The following is a 12,193-nucleotide window of genomic DNA, read 5'->3' as shown; positions in this document are numbered from 1 at the left end:
AGAGTTCTATTGCAGAGTGTGTGGGTTTAATGATTTGTTTTAGAGAGATTATTGGTTCTCAGTTGTATGTGGGTCTAGTTTGAAGCATTTCGAAAAGTGGCCTACTAGATCATTGGTTGTTAAAAGTTGTCCCACTCTGAAAGATTGTGAAACATGGATCCCAAGAAAGCTGAAGGAGTAGTAACTTCCTTTTAGTAGTAGATGGAAAATATAGTAGAGGTAGTAACCTCCAATAGGTAGGAGCTTGTGCATTGGAAAATGCCTGCATCAATGCAATAGGTAAATATTTTTTATAATAATAAGAAGACAAAGCAGACACAATCAATGGTGGTTTTATCCCAATTTGGGTTTCCACCTAAACATCTGGTGTCCTTATGTGTTATCTGTTGATGTATTTTTCTTTGTCTTCATTACATGTTGGTTATAATACACAATCACTTTGCTAAATCAACTAATAATTGTTGAAAAATGTGAAACGATAAGTAACTCGCATACACATTGTTTGTATTCACTAAAAGCGCGTACACACTCATATTGCCTAAAGGAAAGTAGCGTATAAATTTTTGAATGCACATTTGAAGATTGATTGAAATGAAACACTGATTCACCCCCTCCCCTCTCAATATTTCTAACAATTGGTATTAGAGAATATGTCCTTCAAAGAGTAGTTTGATCACTAGAAGGTAGATCCAATAGGAAATGAGTGTGCATAATGAAGTACTTTCATCAAAGCCACATTTTTTGAATGGAACAAACTTCATATATTAGAAGATCAAAATGAGATCCTACTTGCAATCGCTTGGAGTAGATATTTGTGCAACAGTCAAAAAAAGATATCAATATCTAAGATCTATACCTATAGATGAAGCAAGCAAGAAACAATATGAGAGTAATGCCAAAGATGTCAAGACATGAGGCCTCATAGAATACAAATTCATGAAAGTAATGTATCTCAACTGTTGGGTGTGTGTTATATTCTTTCCACAACTAGTCACACGTGCGGTGGGTGGACCTACCTATGGTTTTGTGCATGGGTTTTGCACATTGTTTTGGGCATGATGGTTTTCTGCCCATGGTATTTTGTAGATCCTATCAATGGAACTACAATTGTGTTCTAATCCAGGGTTAATGGATTGGGGTTTATTAATTCTTTGACATGTATATATATGTATTGTAACATTGAAAGGAACATAATGAAAAATCACTCTGGTAGTCTCGATTTTGGGATCTAGGGTAAAATCTCTATTTATATTTGTTTTATGTTCTCACCATTGTGTACTTTTGTTTTAAGAATTCATTTGTAGGTACTTTCTGTACAGGGTTACAACCTACATCAACAGCATGGAAGCAATGTGGGACACTCTAGTCAACAACTATGAAGGTGATAAGAAGGTAAAAAGTGCTAAGCAACAATATTATAGAATGCAATATGAGTCTCTTAAAATGCACAAAGATGAAAGTATTGGAAACTTTTTCCATAGAGTAGACGAATTTGTAAACACTATGAAGGGTCTTGATGATAAGATTGAATATTCTATGATTATTGAAAATATATTAAGACCACTAACTCCTAGGTTCAATGTAAAAGTTTCGAAAATTGAGGAAATGTAGGATTTGAGTCAGTTATCCATAGAAAGGCTCCATGGAATCTTGTTAGCTTACAAAATGAGGACAAAAGGAGGCCAATCAAAAATAAGAGAAGCTGCGTTTAAAGCTACAAGCAAAGGCAAACAAAAGCAAGAACTAGATGATGGATACTACATTTTAGATGAGGAAGAGGCAAACTTTATTAGGAAGTTACATGCATGTACTAGAAAATTCAAAGGTAAACTACCATTTAAATGCTTAGCTTGTGGGAGGGTAGGACATTATGTTGCTAAATGTCCATACAAAGAGAGTATTGCAAAAGGAAAGAATACATATAAGAATAATATTAAAAGGAATTTAATGAAAAGGAAGAGATCTTATACTCATGAAGATAGTGAATGTTCTTCTGATAATGAAGATGTTTACTTCGACTCTATCTAAGAATATAAAATTATCATGGCCCTTGAAGATTAGTTTGCAATTGAATGAGTTAACTGTGATGATTTAATGTATGCATTAAGAGAGATTGATAGACTTAGGAATATCAACAAAACTCAAGAAAAGGAAATCAATAACCTAGTGGAAGAAATGACTCAATTAAAAGTTTGTCTAGAGGAGTCTAAAAGAGTAGAGGAAGTTCTAAGGAAACAATTCCATGAAAAAGAAAAACATTGTGATCAATTAGAATATGAAATTGTGGGGCTAAGGAAATAACTCGAGAAAACAAAATCTCAGTTGAATCTAAATATCAAGTTTACAAAAGGTTTAGAAGAGATTATTAAGGTTCAGTGTTCCCCATCAATCAAGACAAGTCTTGGATATGTAGATCAAAACAACAAAACATCAAAATCCTTGATATCTACTGATACAGGTACAAAGAGTTATGTCAAGGATGTAAAGGGTGGAAGTGATTAGGGAAACATGTTAGGGTCCCACCCTAACCCCCTTATTTATGTCATGGGATCACGTCATAGCCAAGAGTCAATAAAGCCCATATTAATAATTGTAAGTGGTTAACCCACAATTAATGACGGGACCACAGTTAGTTGCAAATGGGCCGTAGTATTAGATAGATGGTATTAATAAAACCCACGGTATTGGCCCGTGGCATTGCATGTATGAGTCATATATAAAGGATAGAGACTCCCTGCGAGGAGCATTGTGTCTTGTTTTTGTAATCGAGCTCTGCTCTATTGGAGGTTGCCCCCTCGAAGAGGCATGTGAACATTGCTCTCTGAATAAGAAAATCATTGCTATTCTGTGTTCTGGGTATCTTTTCTTCGCATATTCTGTATTTGGGTATTATTTTGCAGGTTAAGAGCATAACAAGTGGTATCAGAGCACTTTCCAGGGCTCGGTGGGATCTCCAATTTTTAGCAATTTTTTTTTTGGCTAGAGACGTGTTCCGACGTCTTTAAACCACGGGATCTGTCGTTAAGCGCATAAACCTGCGGATTTGGGGAGGCATGCACACAGGAAATACAAGAGGTGGTCACGTCTGTTGGACTCCCTTGTAACCCCTGTGGGTACCCCTTCGAGTAGTAGCGCATTAGATAGAACCGCGCACAGACTGTTTTCCACGTACCCTCTGGGTATATAGGAAGCCCCCTAGGCTCCCTTGAAACCTCGCCATAGATAAACCTTCGGCCGTCTTGTGGCTACAGTACACCGAGAACAGCACTCGGAGAGATTACTCGCCCGTACGATAGGGTAGTCGGGTTGTACGGCTAAGGGTACGGTCGATCCTCCTTAGTTAGAGCCCTGAAACATTGGGCCGAGTACTACTGTCAGACCCTTATGTATATTGTGATCTGTAGCACCTGACACTCCTCTAGACCATAGTTCCCTTTTCTATCGGGGGATCACACATCATCTATTCCAGATCCGCGTGTGCAAAGACGTGCCGCAGTAGCAGACATCAGTCCCGCAGCTCCATCAGATCCGCAGCAGCAGTTGTTCCACCATTCAGATCTCTCAGATCCACCAGATCAGAGTTGTTGTGAAGGGTTCTTATACCGGGGTTTACTTTTCGCAGGTCTTTTGGCAGCATTGACATTTTGAGGATTTGGCGACTGTAGTATTGATAAAGAAGGAGTAAAACTCCGTTAGGAGTTTTCCAAAAAAAAAAAAAAAAAAGTCTTAGATCTTCCAGGGTGCTTATTGGTGATCTAGCCCATGAGAATCAGGACGGCGAGCTGAGCAAGGTGGTACCATTCAATTTATTAGAATTTTTTTTTTAGGCGGCCCCAATTTTTCATCCGGTTGGTGTATGGTAGAAACTAGAGCTCAAGCGATGGCCAATGAAAGGATGGACAAACTTGAAGGCACTGTGAACACCATCCACACTGCGATGAACTCCCTCCAACGTGAGATTAGCGGACTAAGTCTCCAGGTACAGGAAGCACTCTCGAAGGGCAAGGAACCAGCCCACGAGGAGGCGTATAAGGGCCATGAATACCATGAGGGTGAGTCGAGCCACTCTCCTCACGTCTGGCACACCATCCACCAACCAGTCAGCGACCTCCCAAGTTGGATATGCATAAATTTGACGGTTCTCACACGTCAACATGGCTAGCATAAATGGAGCAGTATTTCAAATTGAATCATATCCTAGATGATTGGACTAAGCTTATGGTGGGGACCATGTACTTGGACAATGAACGATGGCAATGGGGGGAATGGCATCAGCGTTGCAATGGACCTTTTCAGAATTGGGACCAATTTACCAAAGCTCTTCGAAATCTCTTTGAACAGGAAGACTCTTTTTTGGGGTGTCTCACTAAGCTCCGACAGACGGGTACAGTGGATGAATATATTACCGCTTTTGAAGCCTTAGCCTTCCGCACTAAGGGTCTCACAGATGAGTTCTACACAGAATGTTTTATCAGCGGTCTTAAAGAAGCCATCAAAGCTCAAGTTCTACTCCACCACCCTCCCACGTGGACAGAGGCTTGCCAGGTAGCTCGTAAGGTGGAACGTGCATTAGCAGCCCAATACAGCCGCCCCAATTTCCCCGCTAAAGGTCGTCCCCCACAGGCTCCCAACACGACTCAGACACTTAAGATTCAAAAGGTGTCACCTGCGGAAATGGCCGAAAGAAGGAAGCAAGGACTATGTTACTACTGTGATGAAAAATATTCCCCGGGTCATAAATGCAAGGAGTCCAAGTTTTTTCAAATCGATGCCACTGACTACAGCTCCACCGAGGAAGATCCACCACTTGAGGAATCAGAGGCGATCGAAGAAGACAACCAAAAGGAGATTGTATCTGACGAACTAGTTATTTCGCTAAATGCGTTGGCAGGAATTTCTTCCCCTCAAACTCTCAAAATCAGGGGTTTTCTTAAACATCGCCCAGTAGTAGTCTTGATTGATAGTGGAAGTACCCATAATTTCATCCATCAAAAAATCGCAGAAGCAGTGCATTATTTTGTACGAGCAGTCTCTAACTTCCAAGTCCAAATTGCAGATGGGGGCACAATGAAATGTGAAGGCCGCTGTGAAAATGTCAAACTTCAAATGGGGGATTATCAGTTGAAAACCCACATGTTTGCCATACACATGGGGGGTTGCGACATTGTCCTAGGCGCTGAATGGCTCCGCACTCTTGGGCCAATCACAATGGATTTCCAGGAGTTATATATGAGTTTTAAGCAGAACAACTCCACACATACCCTCCGTGGACTCCAGGCGGGAGCCCCCTCAATCATCAGCTCGCATAGGATGGAAAAATTGTTAAAAAAGGGCCATCATGGAGTGGTCGCTCAATTTAATGCCATCCAGGTAGTCGAAACCCTGTCTCAGCCAATTCATCCTGAGATGCAACAGATTTTAAATAACCATAGGAGGGTCTTTGACAAGCCTCATGAGCTTCCACCCTCGCGAGGGGAACATGATCATAGCATCACCTTGGTTCTAGGGGCCCAACCCCCAAATGTGCGGCCATACAGATATCCGTTCACCCAAAAGAATGAAATAGAAAAAATAATCAAGGAATTGTTGGAAGCAGGTGTCATTCGTCCCAACATTAGTCCTTATTCATCCCCAGTGGTCATGGTCCTCAAGAAAGATGGGGAGTGGCGGATGTGTCCAGACTTCAGAGCCCTCAATAAGTTGACAGTCAAAGATAAATTTCCCATCCCGGTGGTTGACGATTTGCTGGACGAACTCAATGGGGCTCAATTCTTCACTAAGTTGGATCTTCGCTCAGGCTACCACCAAATTCGCATGAAGGAAGTCGACATTCCCAAGACGACTTTAAGAACTCATGAAGGCCATTATGAGTTCCTGGTCATGCCATTTGGTCTCTGTAATGCCCCCTCTACTTTTCAGAGCCTTATGAATCACATTCTCAAACCATATCTCAGAAAATTTTTCCTTGTCTTCTTCGATGACATCCTCATCTATAGTGGCACTTGGGCGGCACATCTTCAGCATGTAGATCTACTCTTGCAACTGCTCCGCAAGCATAAATTATTTGTCAAGATGTCTAAGTGTTCGTTTGGCATGGAAGAAGTTGAGTATTTGGGCCACATTGTGGGGCGTGAAGGTGTCAAGGTGGACCCCAAAAAGATCTAGGCAATGCAAGAATGGCCTCAACCTAAGACCTTGAAGAGCTTGAGAGGATTTTTGGGTCTCACAGGCTATTATCGTAAATTTGTCCGCAACTATGGCCGCATAGCGAAGCCCCTCACTCAACTCCTCAAGAAAAATTCCTTCTTCTGGAACGACGAAGCACAACAGGCATTTACTGCTCTCAAAAACGCCATGTGTTCCACTCCAGTCTTAGCCCTACTTGACTTCACCAAATCCTTTGTCATTGAATGTGATGCTTCGGGTACAGGTATTGGGGCGGTCTTAATGCAGGAAGGGTGACCATTGGACTTCACAAGCCAACAACTCAGTGGGAGGAATCTGGGCCAATCTACCTACGAGAAGGAAATGATGGCCATCTTACATGCAGTCGAGACCTGGCGACCTTACTTATTGGGGCGACGTTTCCAAATCCGCACAGATCATCATAGTCTTAAATATTTTTTGGAGCAACGCCTATCCTCCCCACAACAAAATAAATGGTTAGCCAAAATGCTGGGATATGATTATGAGATCATTTACAAGAAAGGGAAAGACAACAGTGTAGCAGATGCATTATCTCGCCAATTTGAGGAGGAAATTACTCTGCTCGCAATTTCCCTCCCCATTCCAGATTGGATTGAAGAGGCTCGCAGGGAATGGTTTTCACACCCCGGGCTCTCCCAACTCATTTCTCAATTGCAGGTCGATCCTAATTCCAGCAAGGGCTACTCGTGGCAGAATGATATTCTTCGCTACAAGGACAAAGTTGTAATATCACCAACATCCACCCTCAAAAGTCGCATTTTGGCAAAATTTCACTCATCTCCCATTGCAGGACATTCAGGATTTCAGAAGACGTATGCTCGCACCAGAAGATCATTTTTTTGGACAGGCATGAAACATGACATCCTTACTTTCGTAGCAGAATGTGATGTCTATCAACGCCACAAAGGGGAAACCATCAACACACCAGGCTCATTACAACCATTGCCCATTCCGGCATCAATTTGGACGGAGGTTTCTATGGATTTCATTACAGGTCTTCCAAAGTCAGGGAACAAGTCAGTCATCATGGTGGTTGTGGACCGACTGTCGAAGTATGCTCATTTCTGCACCCTACCCCACCCGTTTACACCAACTTTGGTTGCTCAAACTTTCATGGATAAGATCTTCAAATTACATGGCATGCCCACTTCTATTGTGTCCGACCGCGACCCGATCTTCACCAATAATTTTTGGCAGGAACTCTTCAGAATACAAGGCACTCAACTCAAACTCAGTACTTCATATCATCCGCAAATAGATGGTCAAACCGAAGCCGTCAACAAATGTCTAGAAACCTACCTTAGGTGTTTCACTTCAGAAAAGAAACACCTTTGGGTACAGTGGTTACCTCTGGCTGAATGGTGGTATAACACCAACTATCATGCCACCACCAAAATGACTCCCTATGAAGCAGTCTATGGTCAACTTCCGCCTTCCCCTACTTCTTATCTCAAGGGGTGCTCCAAAGTACAAGCAGTGGATCAACTCCTACAACACCGCGCAACCATGCTCGCCCATCTTAGAGAGAATCTTCATCAAGCTCAAAACCGTATGAAGCAACAGGCCGACCAACATCACTCAGAGCGCCAATTTCAAGAAGGGGATCAAGTCTTTTTGAGTCTGCAACCATATAAGCAAACATCACTCAAAGACAAGGGTTGTCAAAATCTCTCTCCAAAATTCTACGGACCATTCCAAGTACTTCAGCGCATTGGAGAAGTGGCTTACAAGTTGTATTTTCCACCTACGGCAAAAATCCATCCAGTTTTCCATGTATCGTGCCTCAAGAAAGTGATTGGGAACAATTTCCGAGTCCAAACAAGTCTACCGGAATTGGACGAAGAAGGGTCAATCTTGCTTCAACCCGAACAGGTTCTAGATACAAGAGACAAGCACCTGCGTGGACGCATGATTAAGGAAGTCCTCGTCAAATGGAAAGACACCTCTCCGGAAGATGCAACTTGGGAACCAACCACTATTCTTCAGCAGTTTCCGTAGCTTCAGCCTTGAGGACAAGGCTAGTCTTAAGGGGGAGGGCATGTTAGGGTCCCACCCTAACCCCCTTATTTATGTCATGGGATCACGTCATAGTCAAGAGTCAATAAAGCCCATATTAATAATTGTAAGTGGTTAACCCGCAATTAATGACGGGACCACAGTTAGTTGCAAATGGGCCGTAGTATTAGATAGATGGTATTAATAAAACCCACGATATTGGCCCGTGGTATTGCATGTATGAGTCATATATAAAGGATAGAGACTCCCTGCGAGGAGCATTGTGTATTGTTTTTGTAATCGAGCTTTGCTCTATTGGAGGTTGCCCCCTCGAAGAGGCATGTGAACATTGCTCTCTGAATAATAAAATCATTGCTATTCTGTGTTCTGGGTATCTTTTCTTCGCATATTCTGTATTTGAATATTATTTTACGGGTTAAGAGCATAACAAAACAAGACTCAAAAGCAGGAAGGATCAAACCATGAAAATCTAAAGAATTGGAAGCAACCAAGGTATTCTTCTGATAATCAAGAAACAAGTTACGAAAGAAATTTCTTTGCTCCAAGGTACTCTTATTTTTATGGTTACTACTTTGCATGTCACAACTTTGGTCACAAGACAATTCACTGTGTAGCTTACAAAACTATCAAGACTAAAGAAGTAAGACCCAATCACAATTTAATAAAATCAAGGAAGTTCTCAAATAATGTTTTCACTCCTCTTATGAATGACATTGAATGTACTATTTGCAATAAGTTTGGGAATGAGGAGGGTGAATGCAAAAGTAGCATGAGTCTTTCTTATCAACATGAACAAAAGACAAAAACTCCCAAAATTTGGAAAAGAAAGATCACTTCTCCGTCTGAAAAATGCAGTTTAGCCCTATATGCAAGAGATCAAGAGAATCTATGGTATATTGACAACGACTGCTCAGAACACATGAAAAGTGAAATAGATATGTTTGTTTCTTTTAATGAAGCTAAGAAAGAAAAGGATGTCTCCTTTGGTAATAATTTTCTTGCTACTATTAAAGGAAAAGGATTTGTGATCTTAAAAGATAAAACCAAAAATGAGAATGTATTGTTTGTAGATGACTTAAAACATAACTTGTTGAGTGTCAGTCAAATGTGCGACCAGGGGCATGAAGTCATTTTCAGATCTAATAATTTCTTAGTCAAATAATTGGGCATAAGGAAGACCATAATCAAAGGAACCAAAACTCGAGATAATGTATACATGTTAGAAGGTGATAGTGAACACTCTTTCTTGAGCAAAACTGAAGAAAGATGGCTATGCCACAAGATGTTGGGACATCTTAGTTTCATTCAATTATATAAACTAAGAAAGAAGGGAGCTGTTCGTGACATGCCAGCCATCATACTGTTAGTGCCTAGATTACCTCAGGCTGAAAATGTAGGATCCAGGGCCAACATCAAACTACGCTCAGCCTCGTAGCTAGCCCTACGAGGACAAGAGAGGGCTCTCTCCGGGTCAATCTCAGCAAAATATGATCAATTGGGCTTGAGATGACTGAAATATATTCTGTTTTTAGGTTAGGTATGAAGTGCAAGGATTTGATTTGATTTTTTGAGGGTTTTGTTGGAATCAAGGGAAAGGCAATTTTGGGTCTGGGGATGAAGGCCAGTTTTGCAGAGTTCTGATTGGGGCAAGAAAGGCAATCATTTTGATGCTTTGATTTATAAAGGTGGAGGTTTCAGACTGGTGAGAAGATGAAGAGGGAAAGAGGGTACCAAGAATCCTCTTCAAACTGAAGAAAACATTGAAAATTAAACAAAACTAACAGGTAGAGCACATCAAGCTAATGAATTCTACCTTTATCACTCATTTGTTTAATTTCAGAAGCGAAGAGAAAAGAAAATGATGCACATAAATTTTAGTGAACTCAAAAATTACATAGAGAGGAACACCATCAAAACACAGAGCCACAGGAATCCCAAAAAGTGCTGCAAACCCAGGTCTTTCCTTTGCCAAAAATGCAGAAATCAGATGTACAATGGAGTGCCAAGCAATCCCAAGTGTCCAACCTTGCTAGTGACTGAAAGATCACAAGATATAGGCAAGCCTAACTCCTTCCCATGCCTCTAGGGGTCAAGCTCATCATTCTAGGAGCTGTTTCAATCATATCTAAACAAGGAACTGAAAAAAAGGCAATGAAACAACTTGTCCCTATATGAAAGGAAACTGATTCATTCACTATATTTTCACTTTTTAGTGAATGAATCTACATGGATGAGTATCAATGTGCCAAAATTACATCAAAGTCATGAATTTACATCAAGATAAGTCAAAAGTTACATGAAAAGTGAAACTAATCAAAACTGGGCGAAATTCTAAGCTGTTGAGTGAAAAATAGGCCAAATTCCCCTATGTGCCACGCCTGAAACTTGTATGCGTAGCCCAACTTTGAGGCTGATTTTGAGGGTCTTCCCGAAGTCCAAATTGAGCTCATGATATCTCGTTGGAAAGCCTTGCCTATCTACTTTCCAACCCAAGTGTAATTTCTGGATTTGGTGTCCATTTTCCCTTCCAAACATCCAATCTCGCAACACTGCTTCCTGTGGGTGCAAAAGGTGGCAGTGAGGTCTTTTTTTGTGTGTTTTTGACCCTTTAGGCAACCCAAAACATGATGAAATCCTTAGGTAATCCATGAGCATGCATAAATTTTGATGACAAATCCAGAAATGTAAATTTTTCCTCCTGCAGAGCTGCCAATTATAAGCGCGCGCCAAGTGGCGCTACGCGTTGGGCGGAAAAACCTGTTTTAGACCAATATTTTCAAAATTGACAAAATTTTCTCCAAATTTGCTGAAATTTGGACCGAAGGTCCATCATCAAGTATTATTCTCAGCCAAAGAAGCTTCGGCCAAGATCATGTCTTTTCACGCCTCCTCAATGCCTTCTTCATCTATGTCGCCTGAGGTGAAAATGAAGGGTTTGGTGCTTTATTTTATTTTTCCAAATGTGTCAAAGTCAAATGAGGGACTGTGGGAAAAAATGGGCAGTGAGAATGATGGAGTTTTTCAAGTGAGATTTAAGGTGTGAGGATGGTCACTTGACTGCTAGGGGACTTGAGGATTTTATAAGTGAAATGAGAGAAGGAGAGTGATAGGGAATGGTAGGGTTTAGGAATAGGGATAATAGAACTTAGGAATAAGTGATTTGGGATGTTAGGGAATAAGGGATTGACAAATGATAATATGACAGTGAAGGGGAAAGGAACCATAGGAAAGGAATGAGATTTGAAATACTTGGCACCAACGTCAAATTTTAACACTCAAATTCAAACCCTAAGAGGCAGTTTTTATCAAAATGAGAGGGTTTATGTGTTCAACTTTTAAACTTTCATATTCTTCCCTCCAAACAACACCAAACACAAGCTAATAGCAATTCACAGCCTTACAAATTTACTTGGTGCGAGGAAAACTGAGTTGGTTTGAAATTTTTGGAAGCAGTGATGAAATTTTTGCTTGTCGGCCCTGTGCGCCGAGCGCACAACCTAGTGATCCGCGCAGGCTGTATGCGCCGCGCAAGCTGGCTTCAACACAGTTTCGGCTTTTCACACTGAATTTTGCTTCCTCCATGATTTTTGTTTGTTTCACTGATGTCTTTGGCATGTAATTGGATTATTGAAACACAAACATATCTCTTATGGCATGAACTTTGATTTTTTATTTGAAGAAAAACCACTGTTTGAAAACTTTGGCACTTTTACAAAAGAATTCTGTTTTTGTTTCCTTGTGATTTTTTGAACTGATGATGAATCTCTTTGTCTATTCTGCAGGGATGGATGTCATTGGATTTGGAGAAGGTGACTGGGGCTGTGCCTGAAGGACTTTACAACTAAAACAACTTTGAAAATCACATGGTATTTATTACAAAAGACGAAATTTGACGATTTTTCTTCAAAACAGAGTTTTGAAGAAAAGTCATGATTGAGCATTATTACGATGAAATTTTGCAACGAAAAAT

This window comes from Pinus tabuliformis, chromosome 6 (assembly GCF_031772625.1).
Source record: "Pinus tabuliformis cultivar Carrire ecotype Pingquan chromosome 6, CPIR1, whole genome shotgun sequence".
Taxonomy (NCBI): domain Eukaryota; kingdom Viridiplantae; phylum Streptophyta; class Pinopsida; order Pinales; family Pinaceae; genus Pinus; species Pinus tabuliformis.
The sequence above is the reverse complement of the archived record's forward strand: the minus strand, read 5'-3'. Positions refer to the sequence as shown.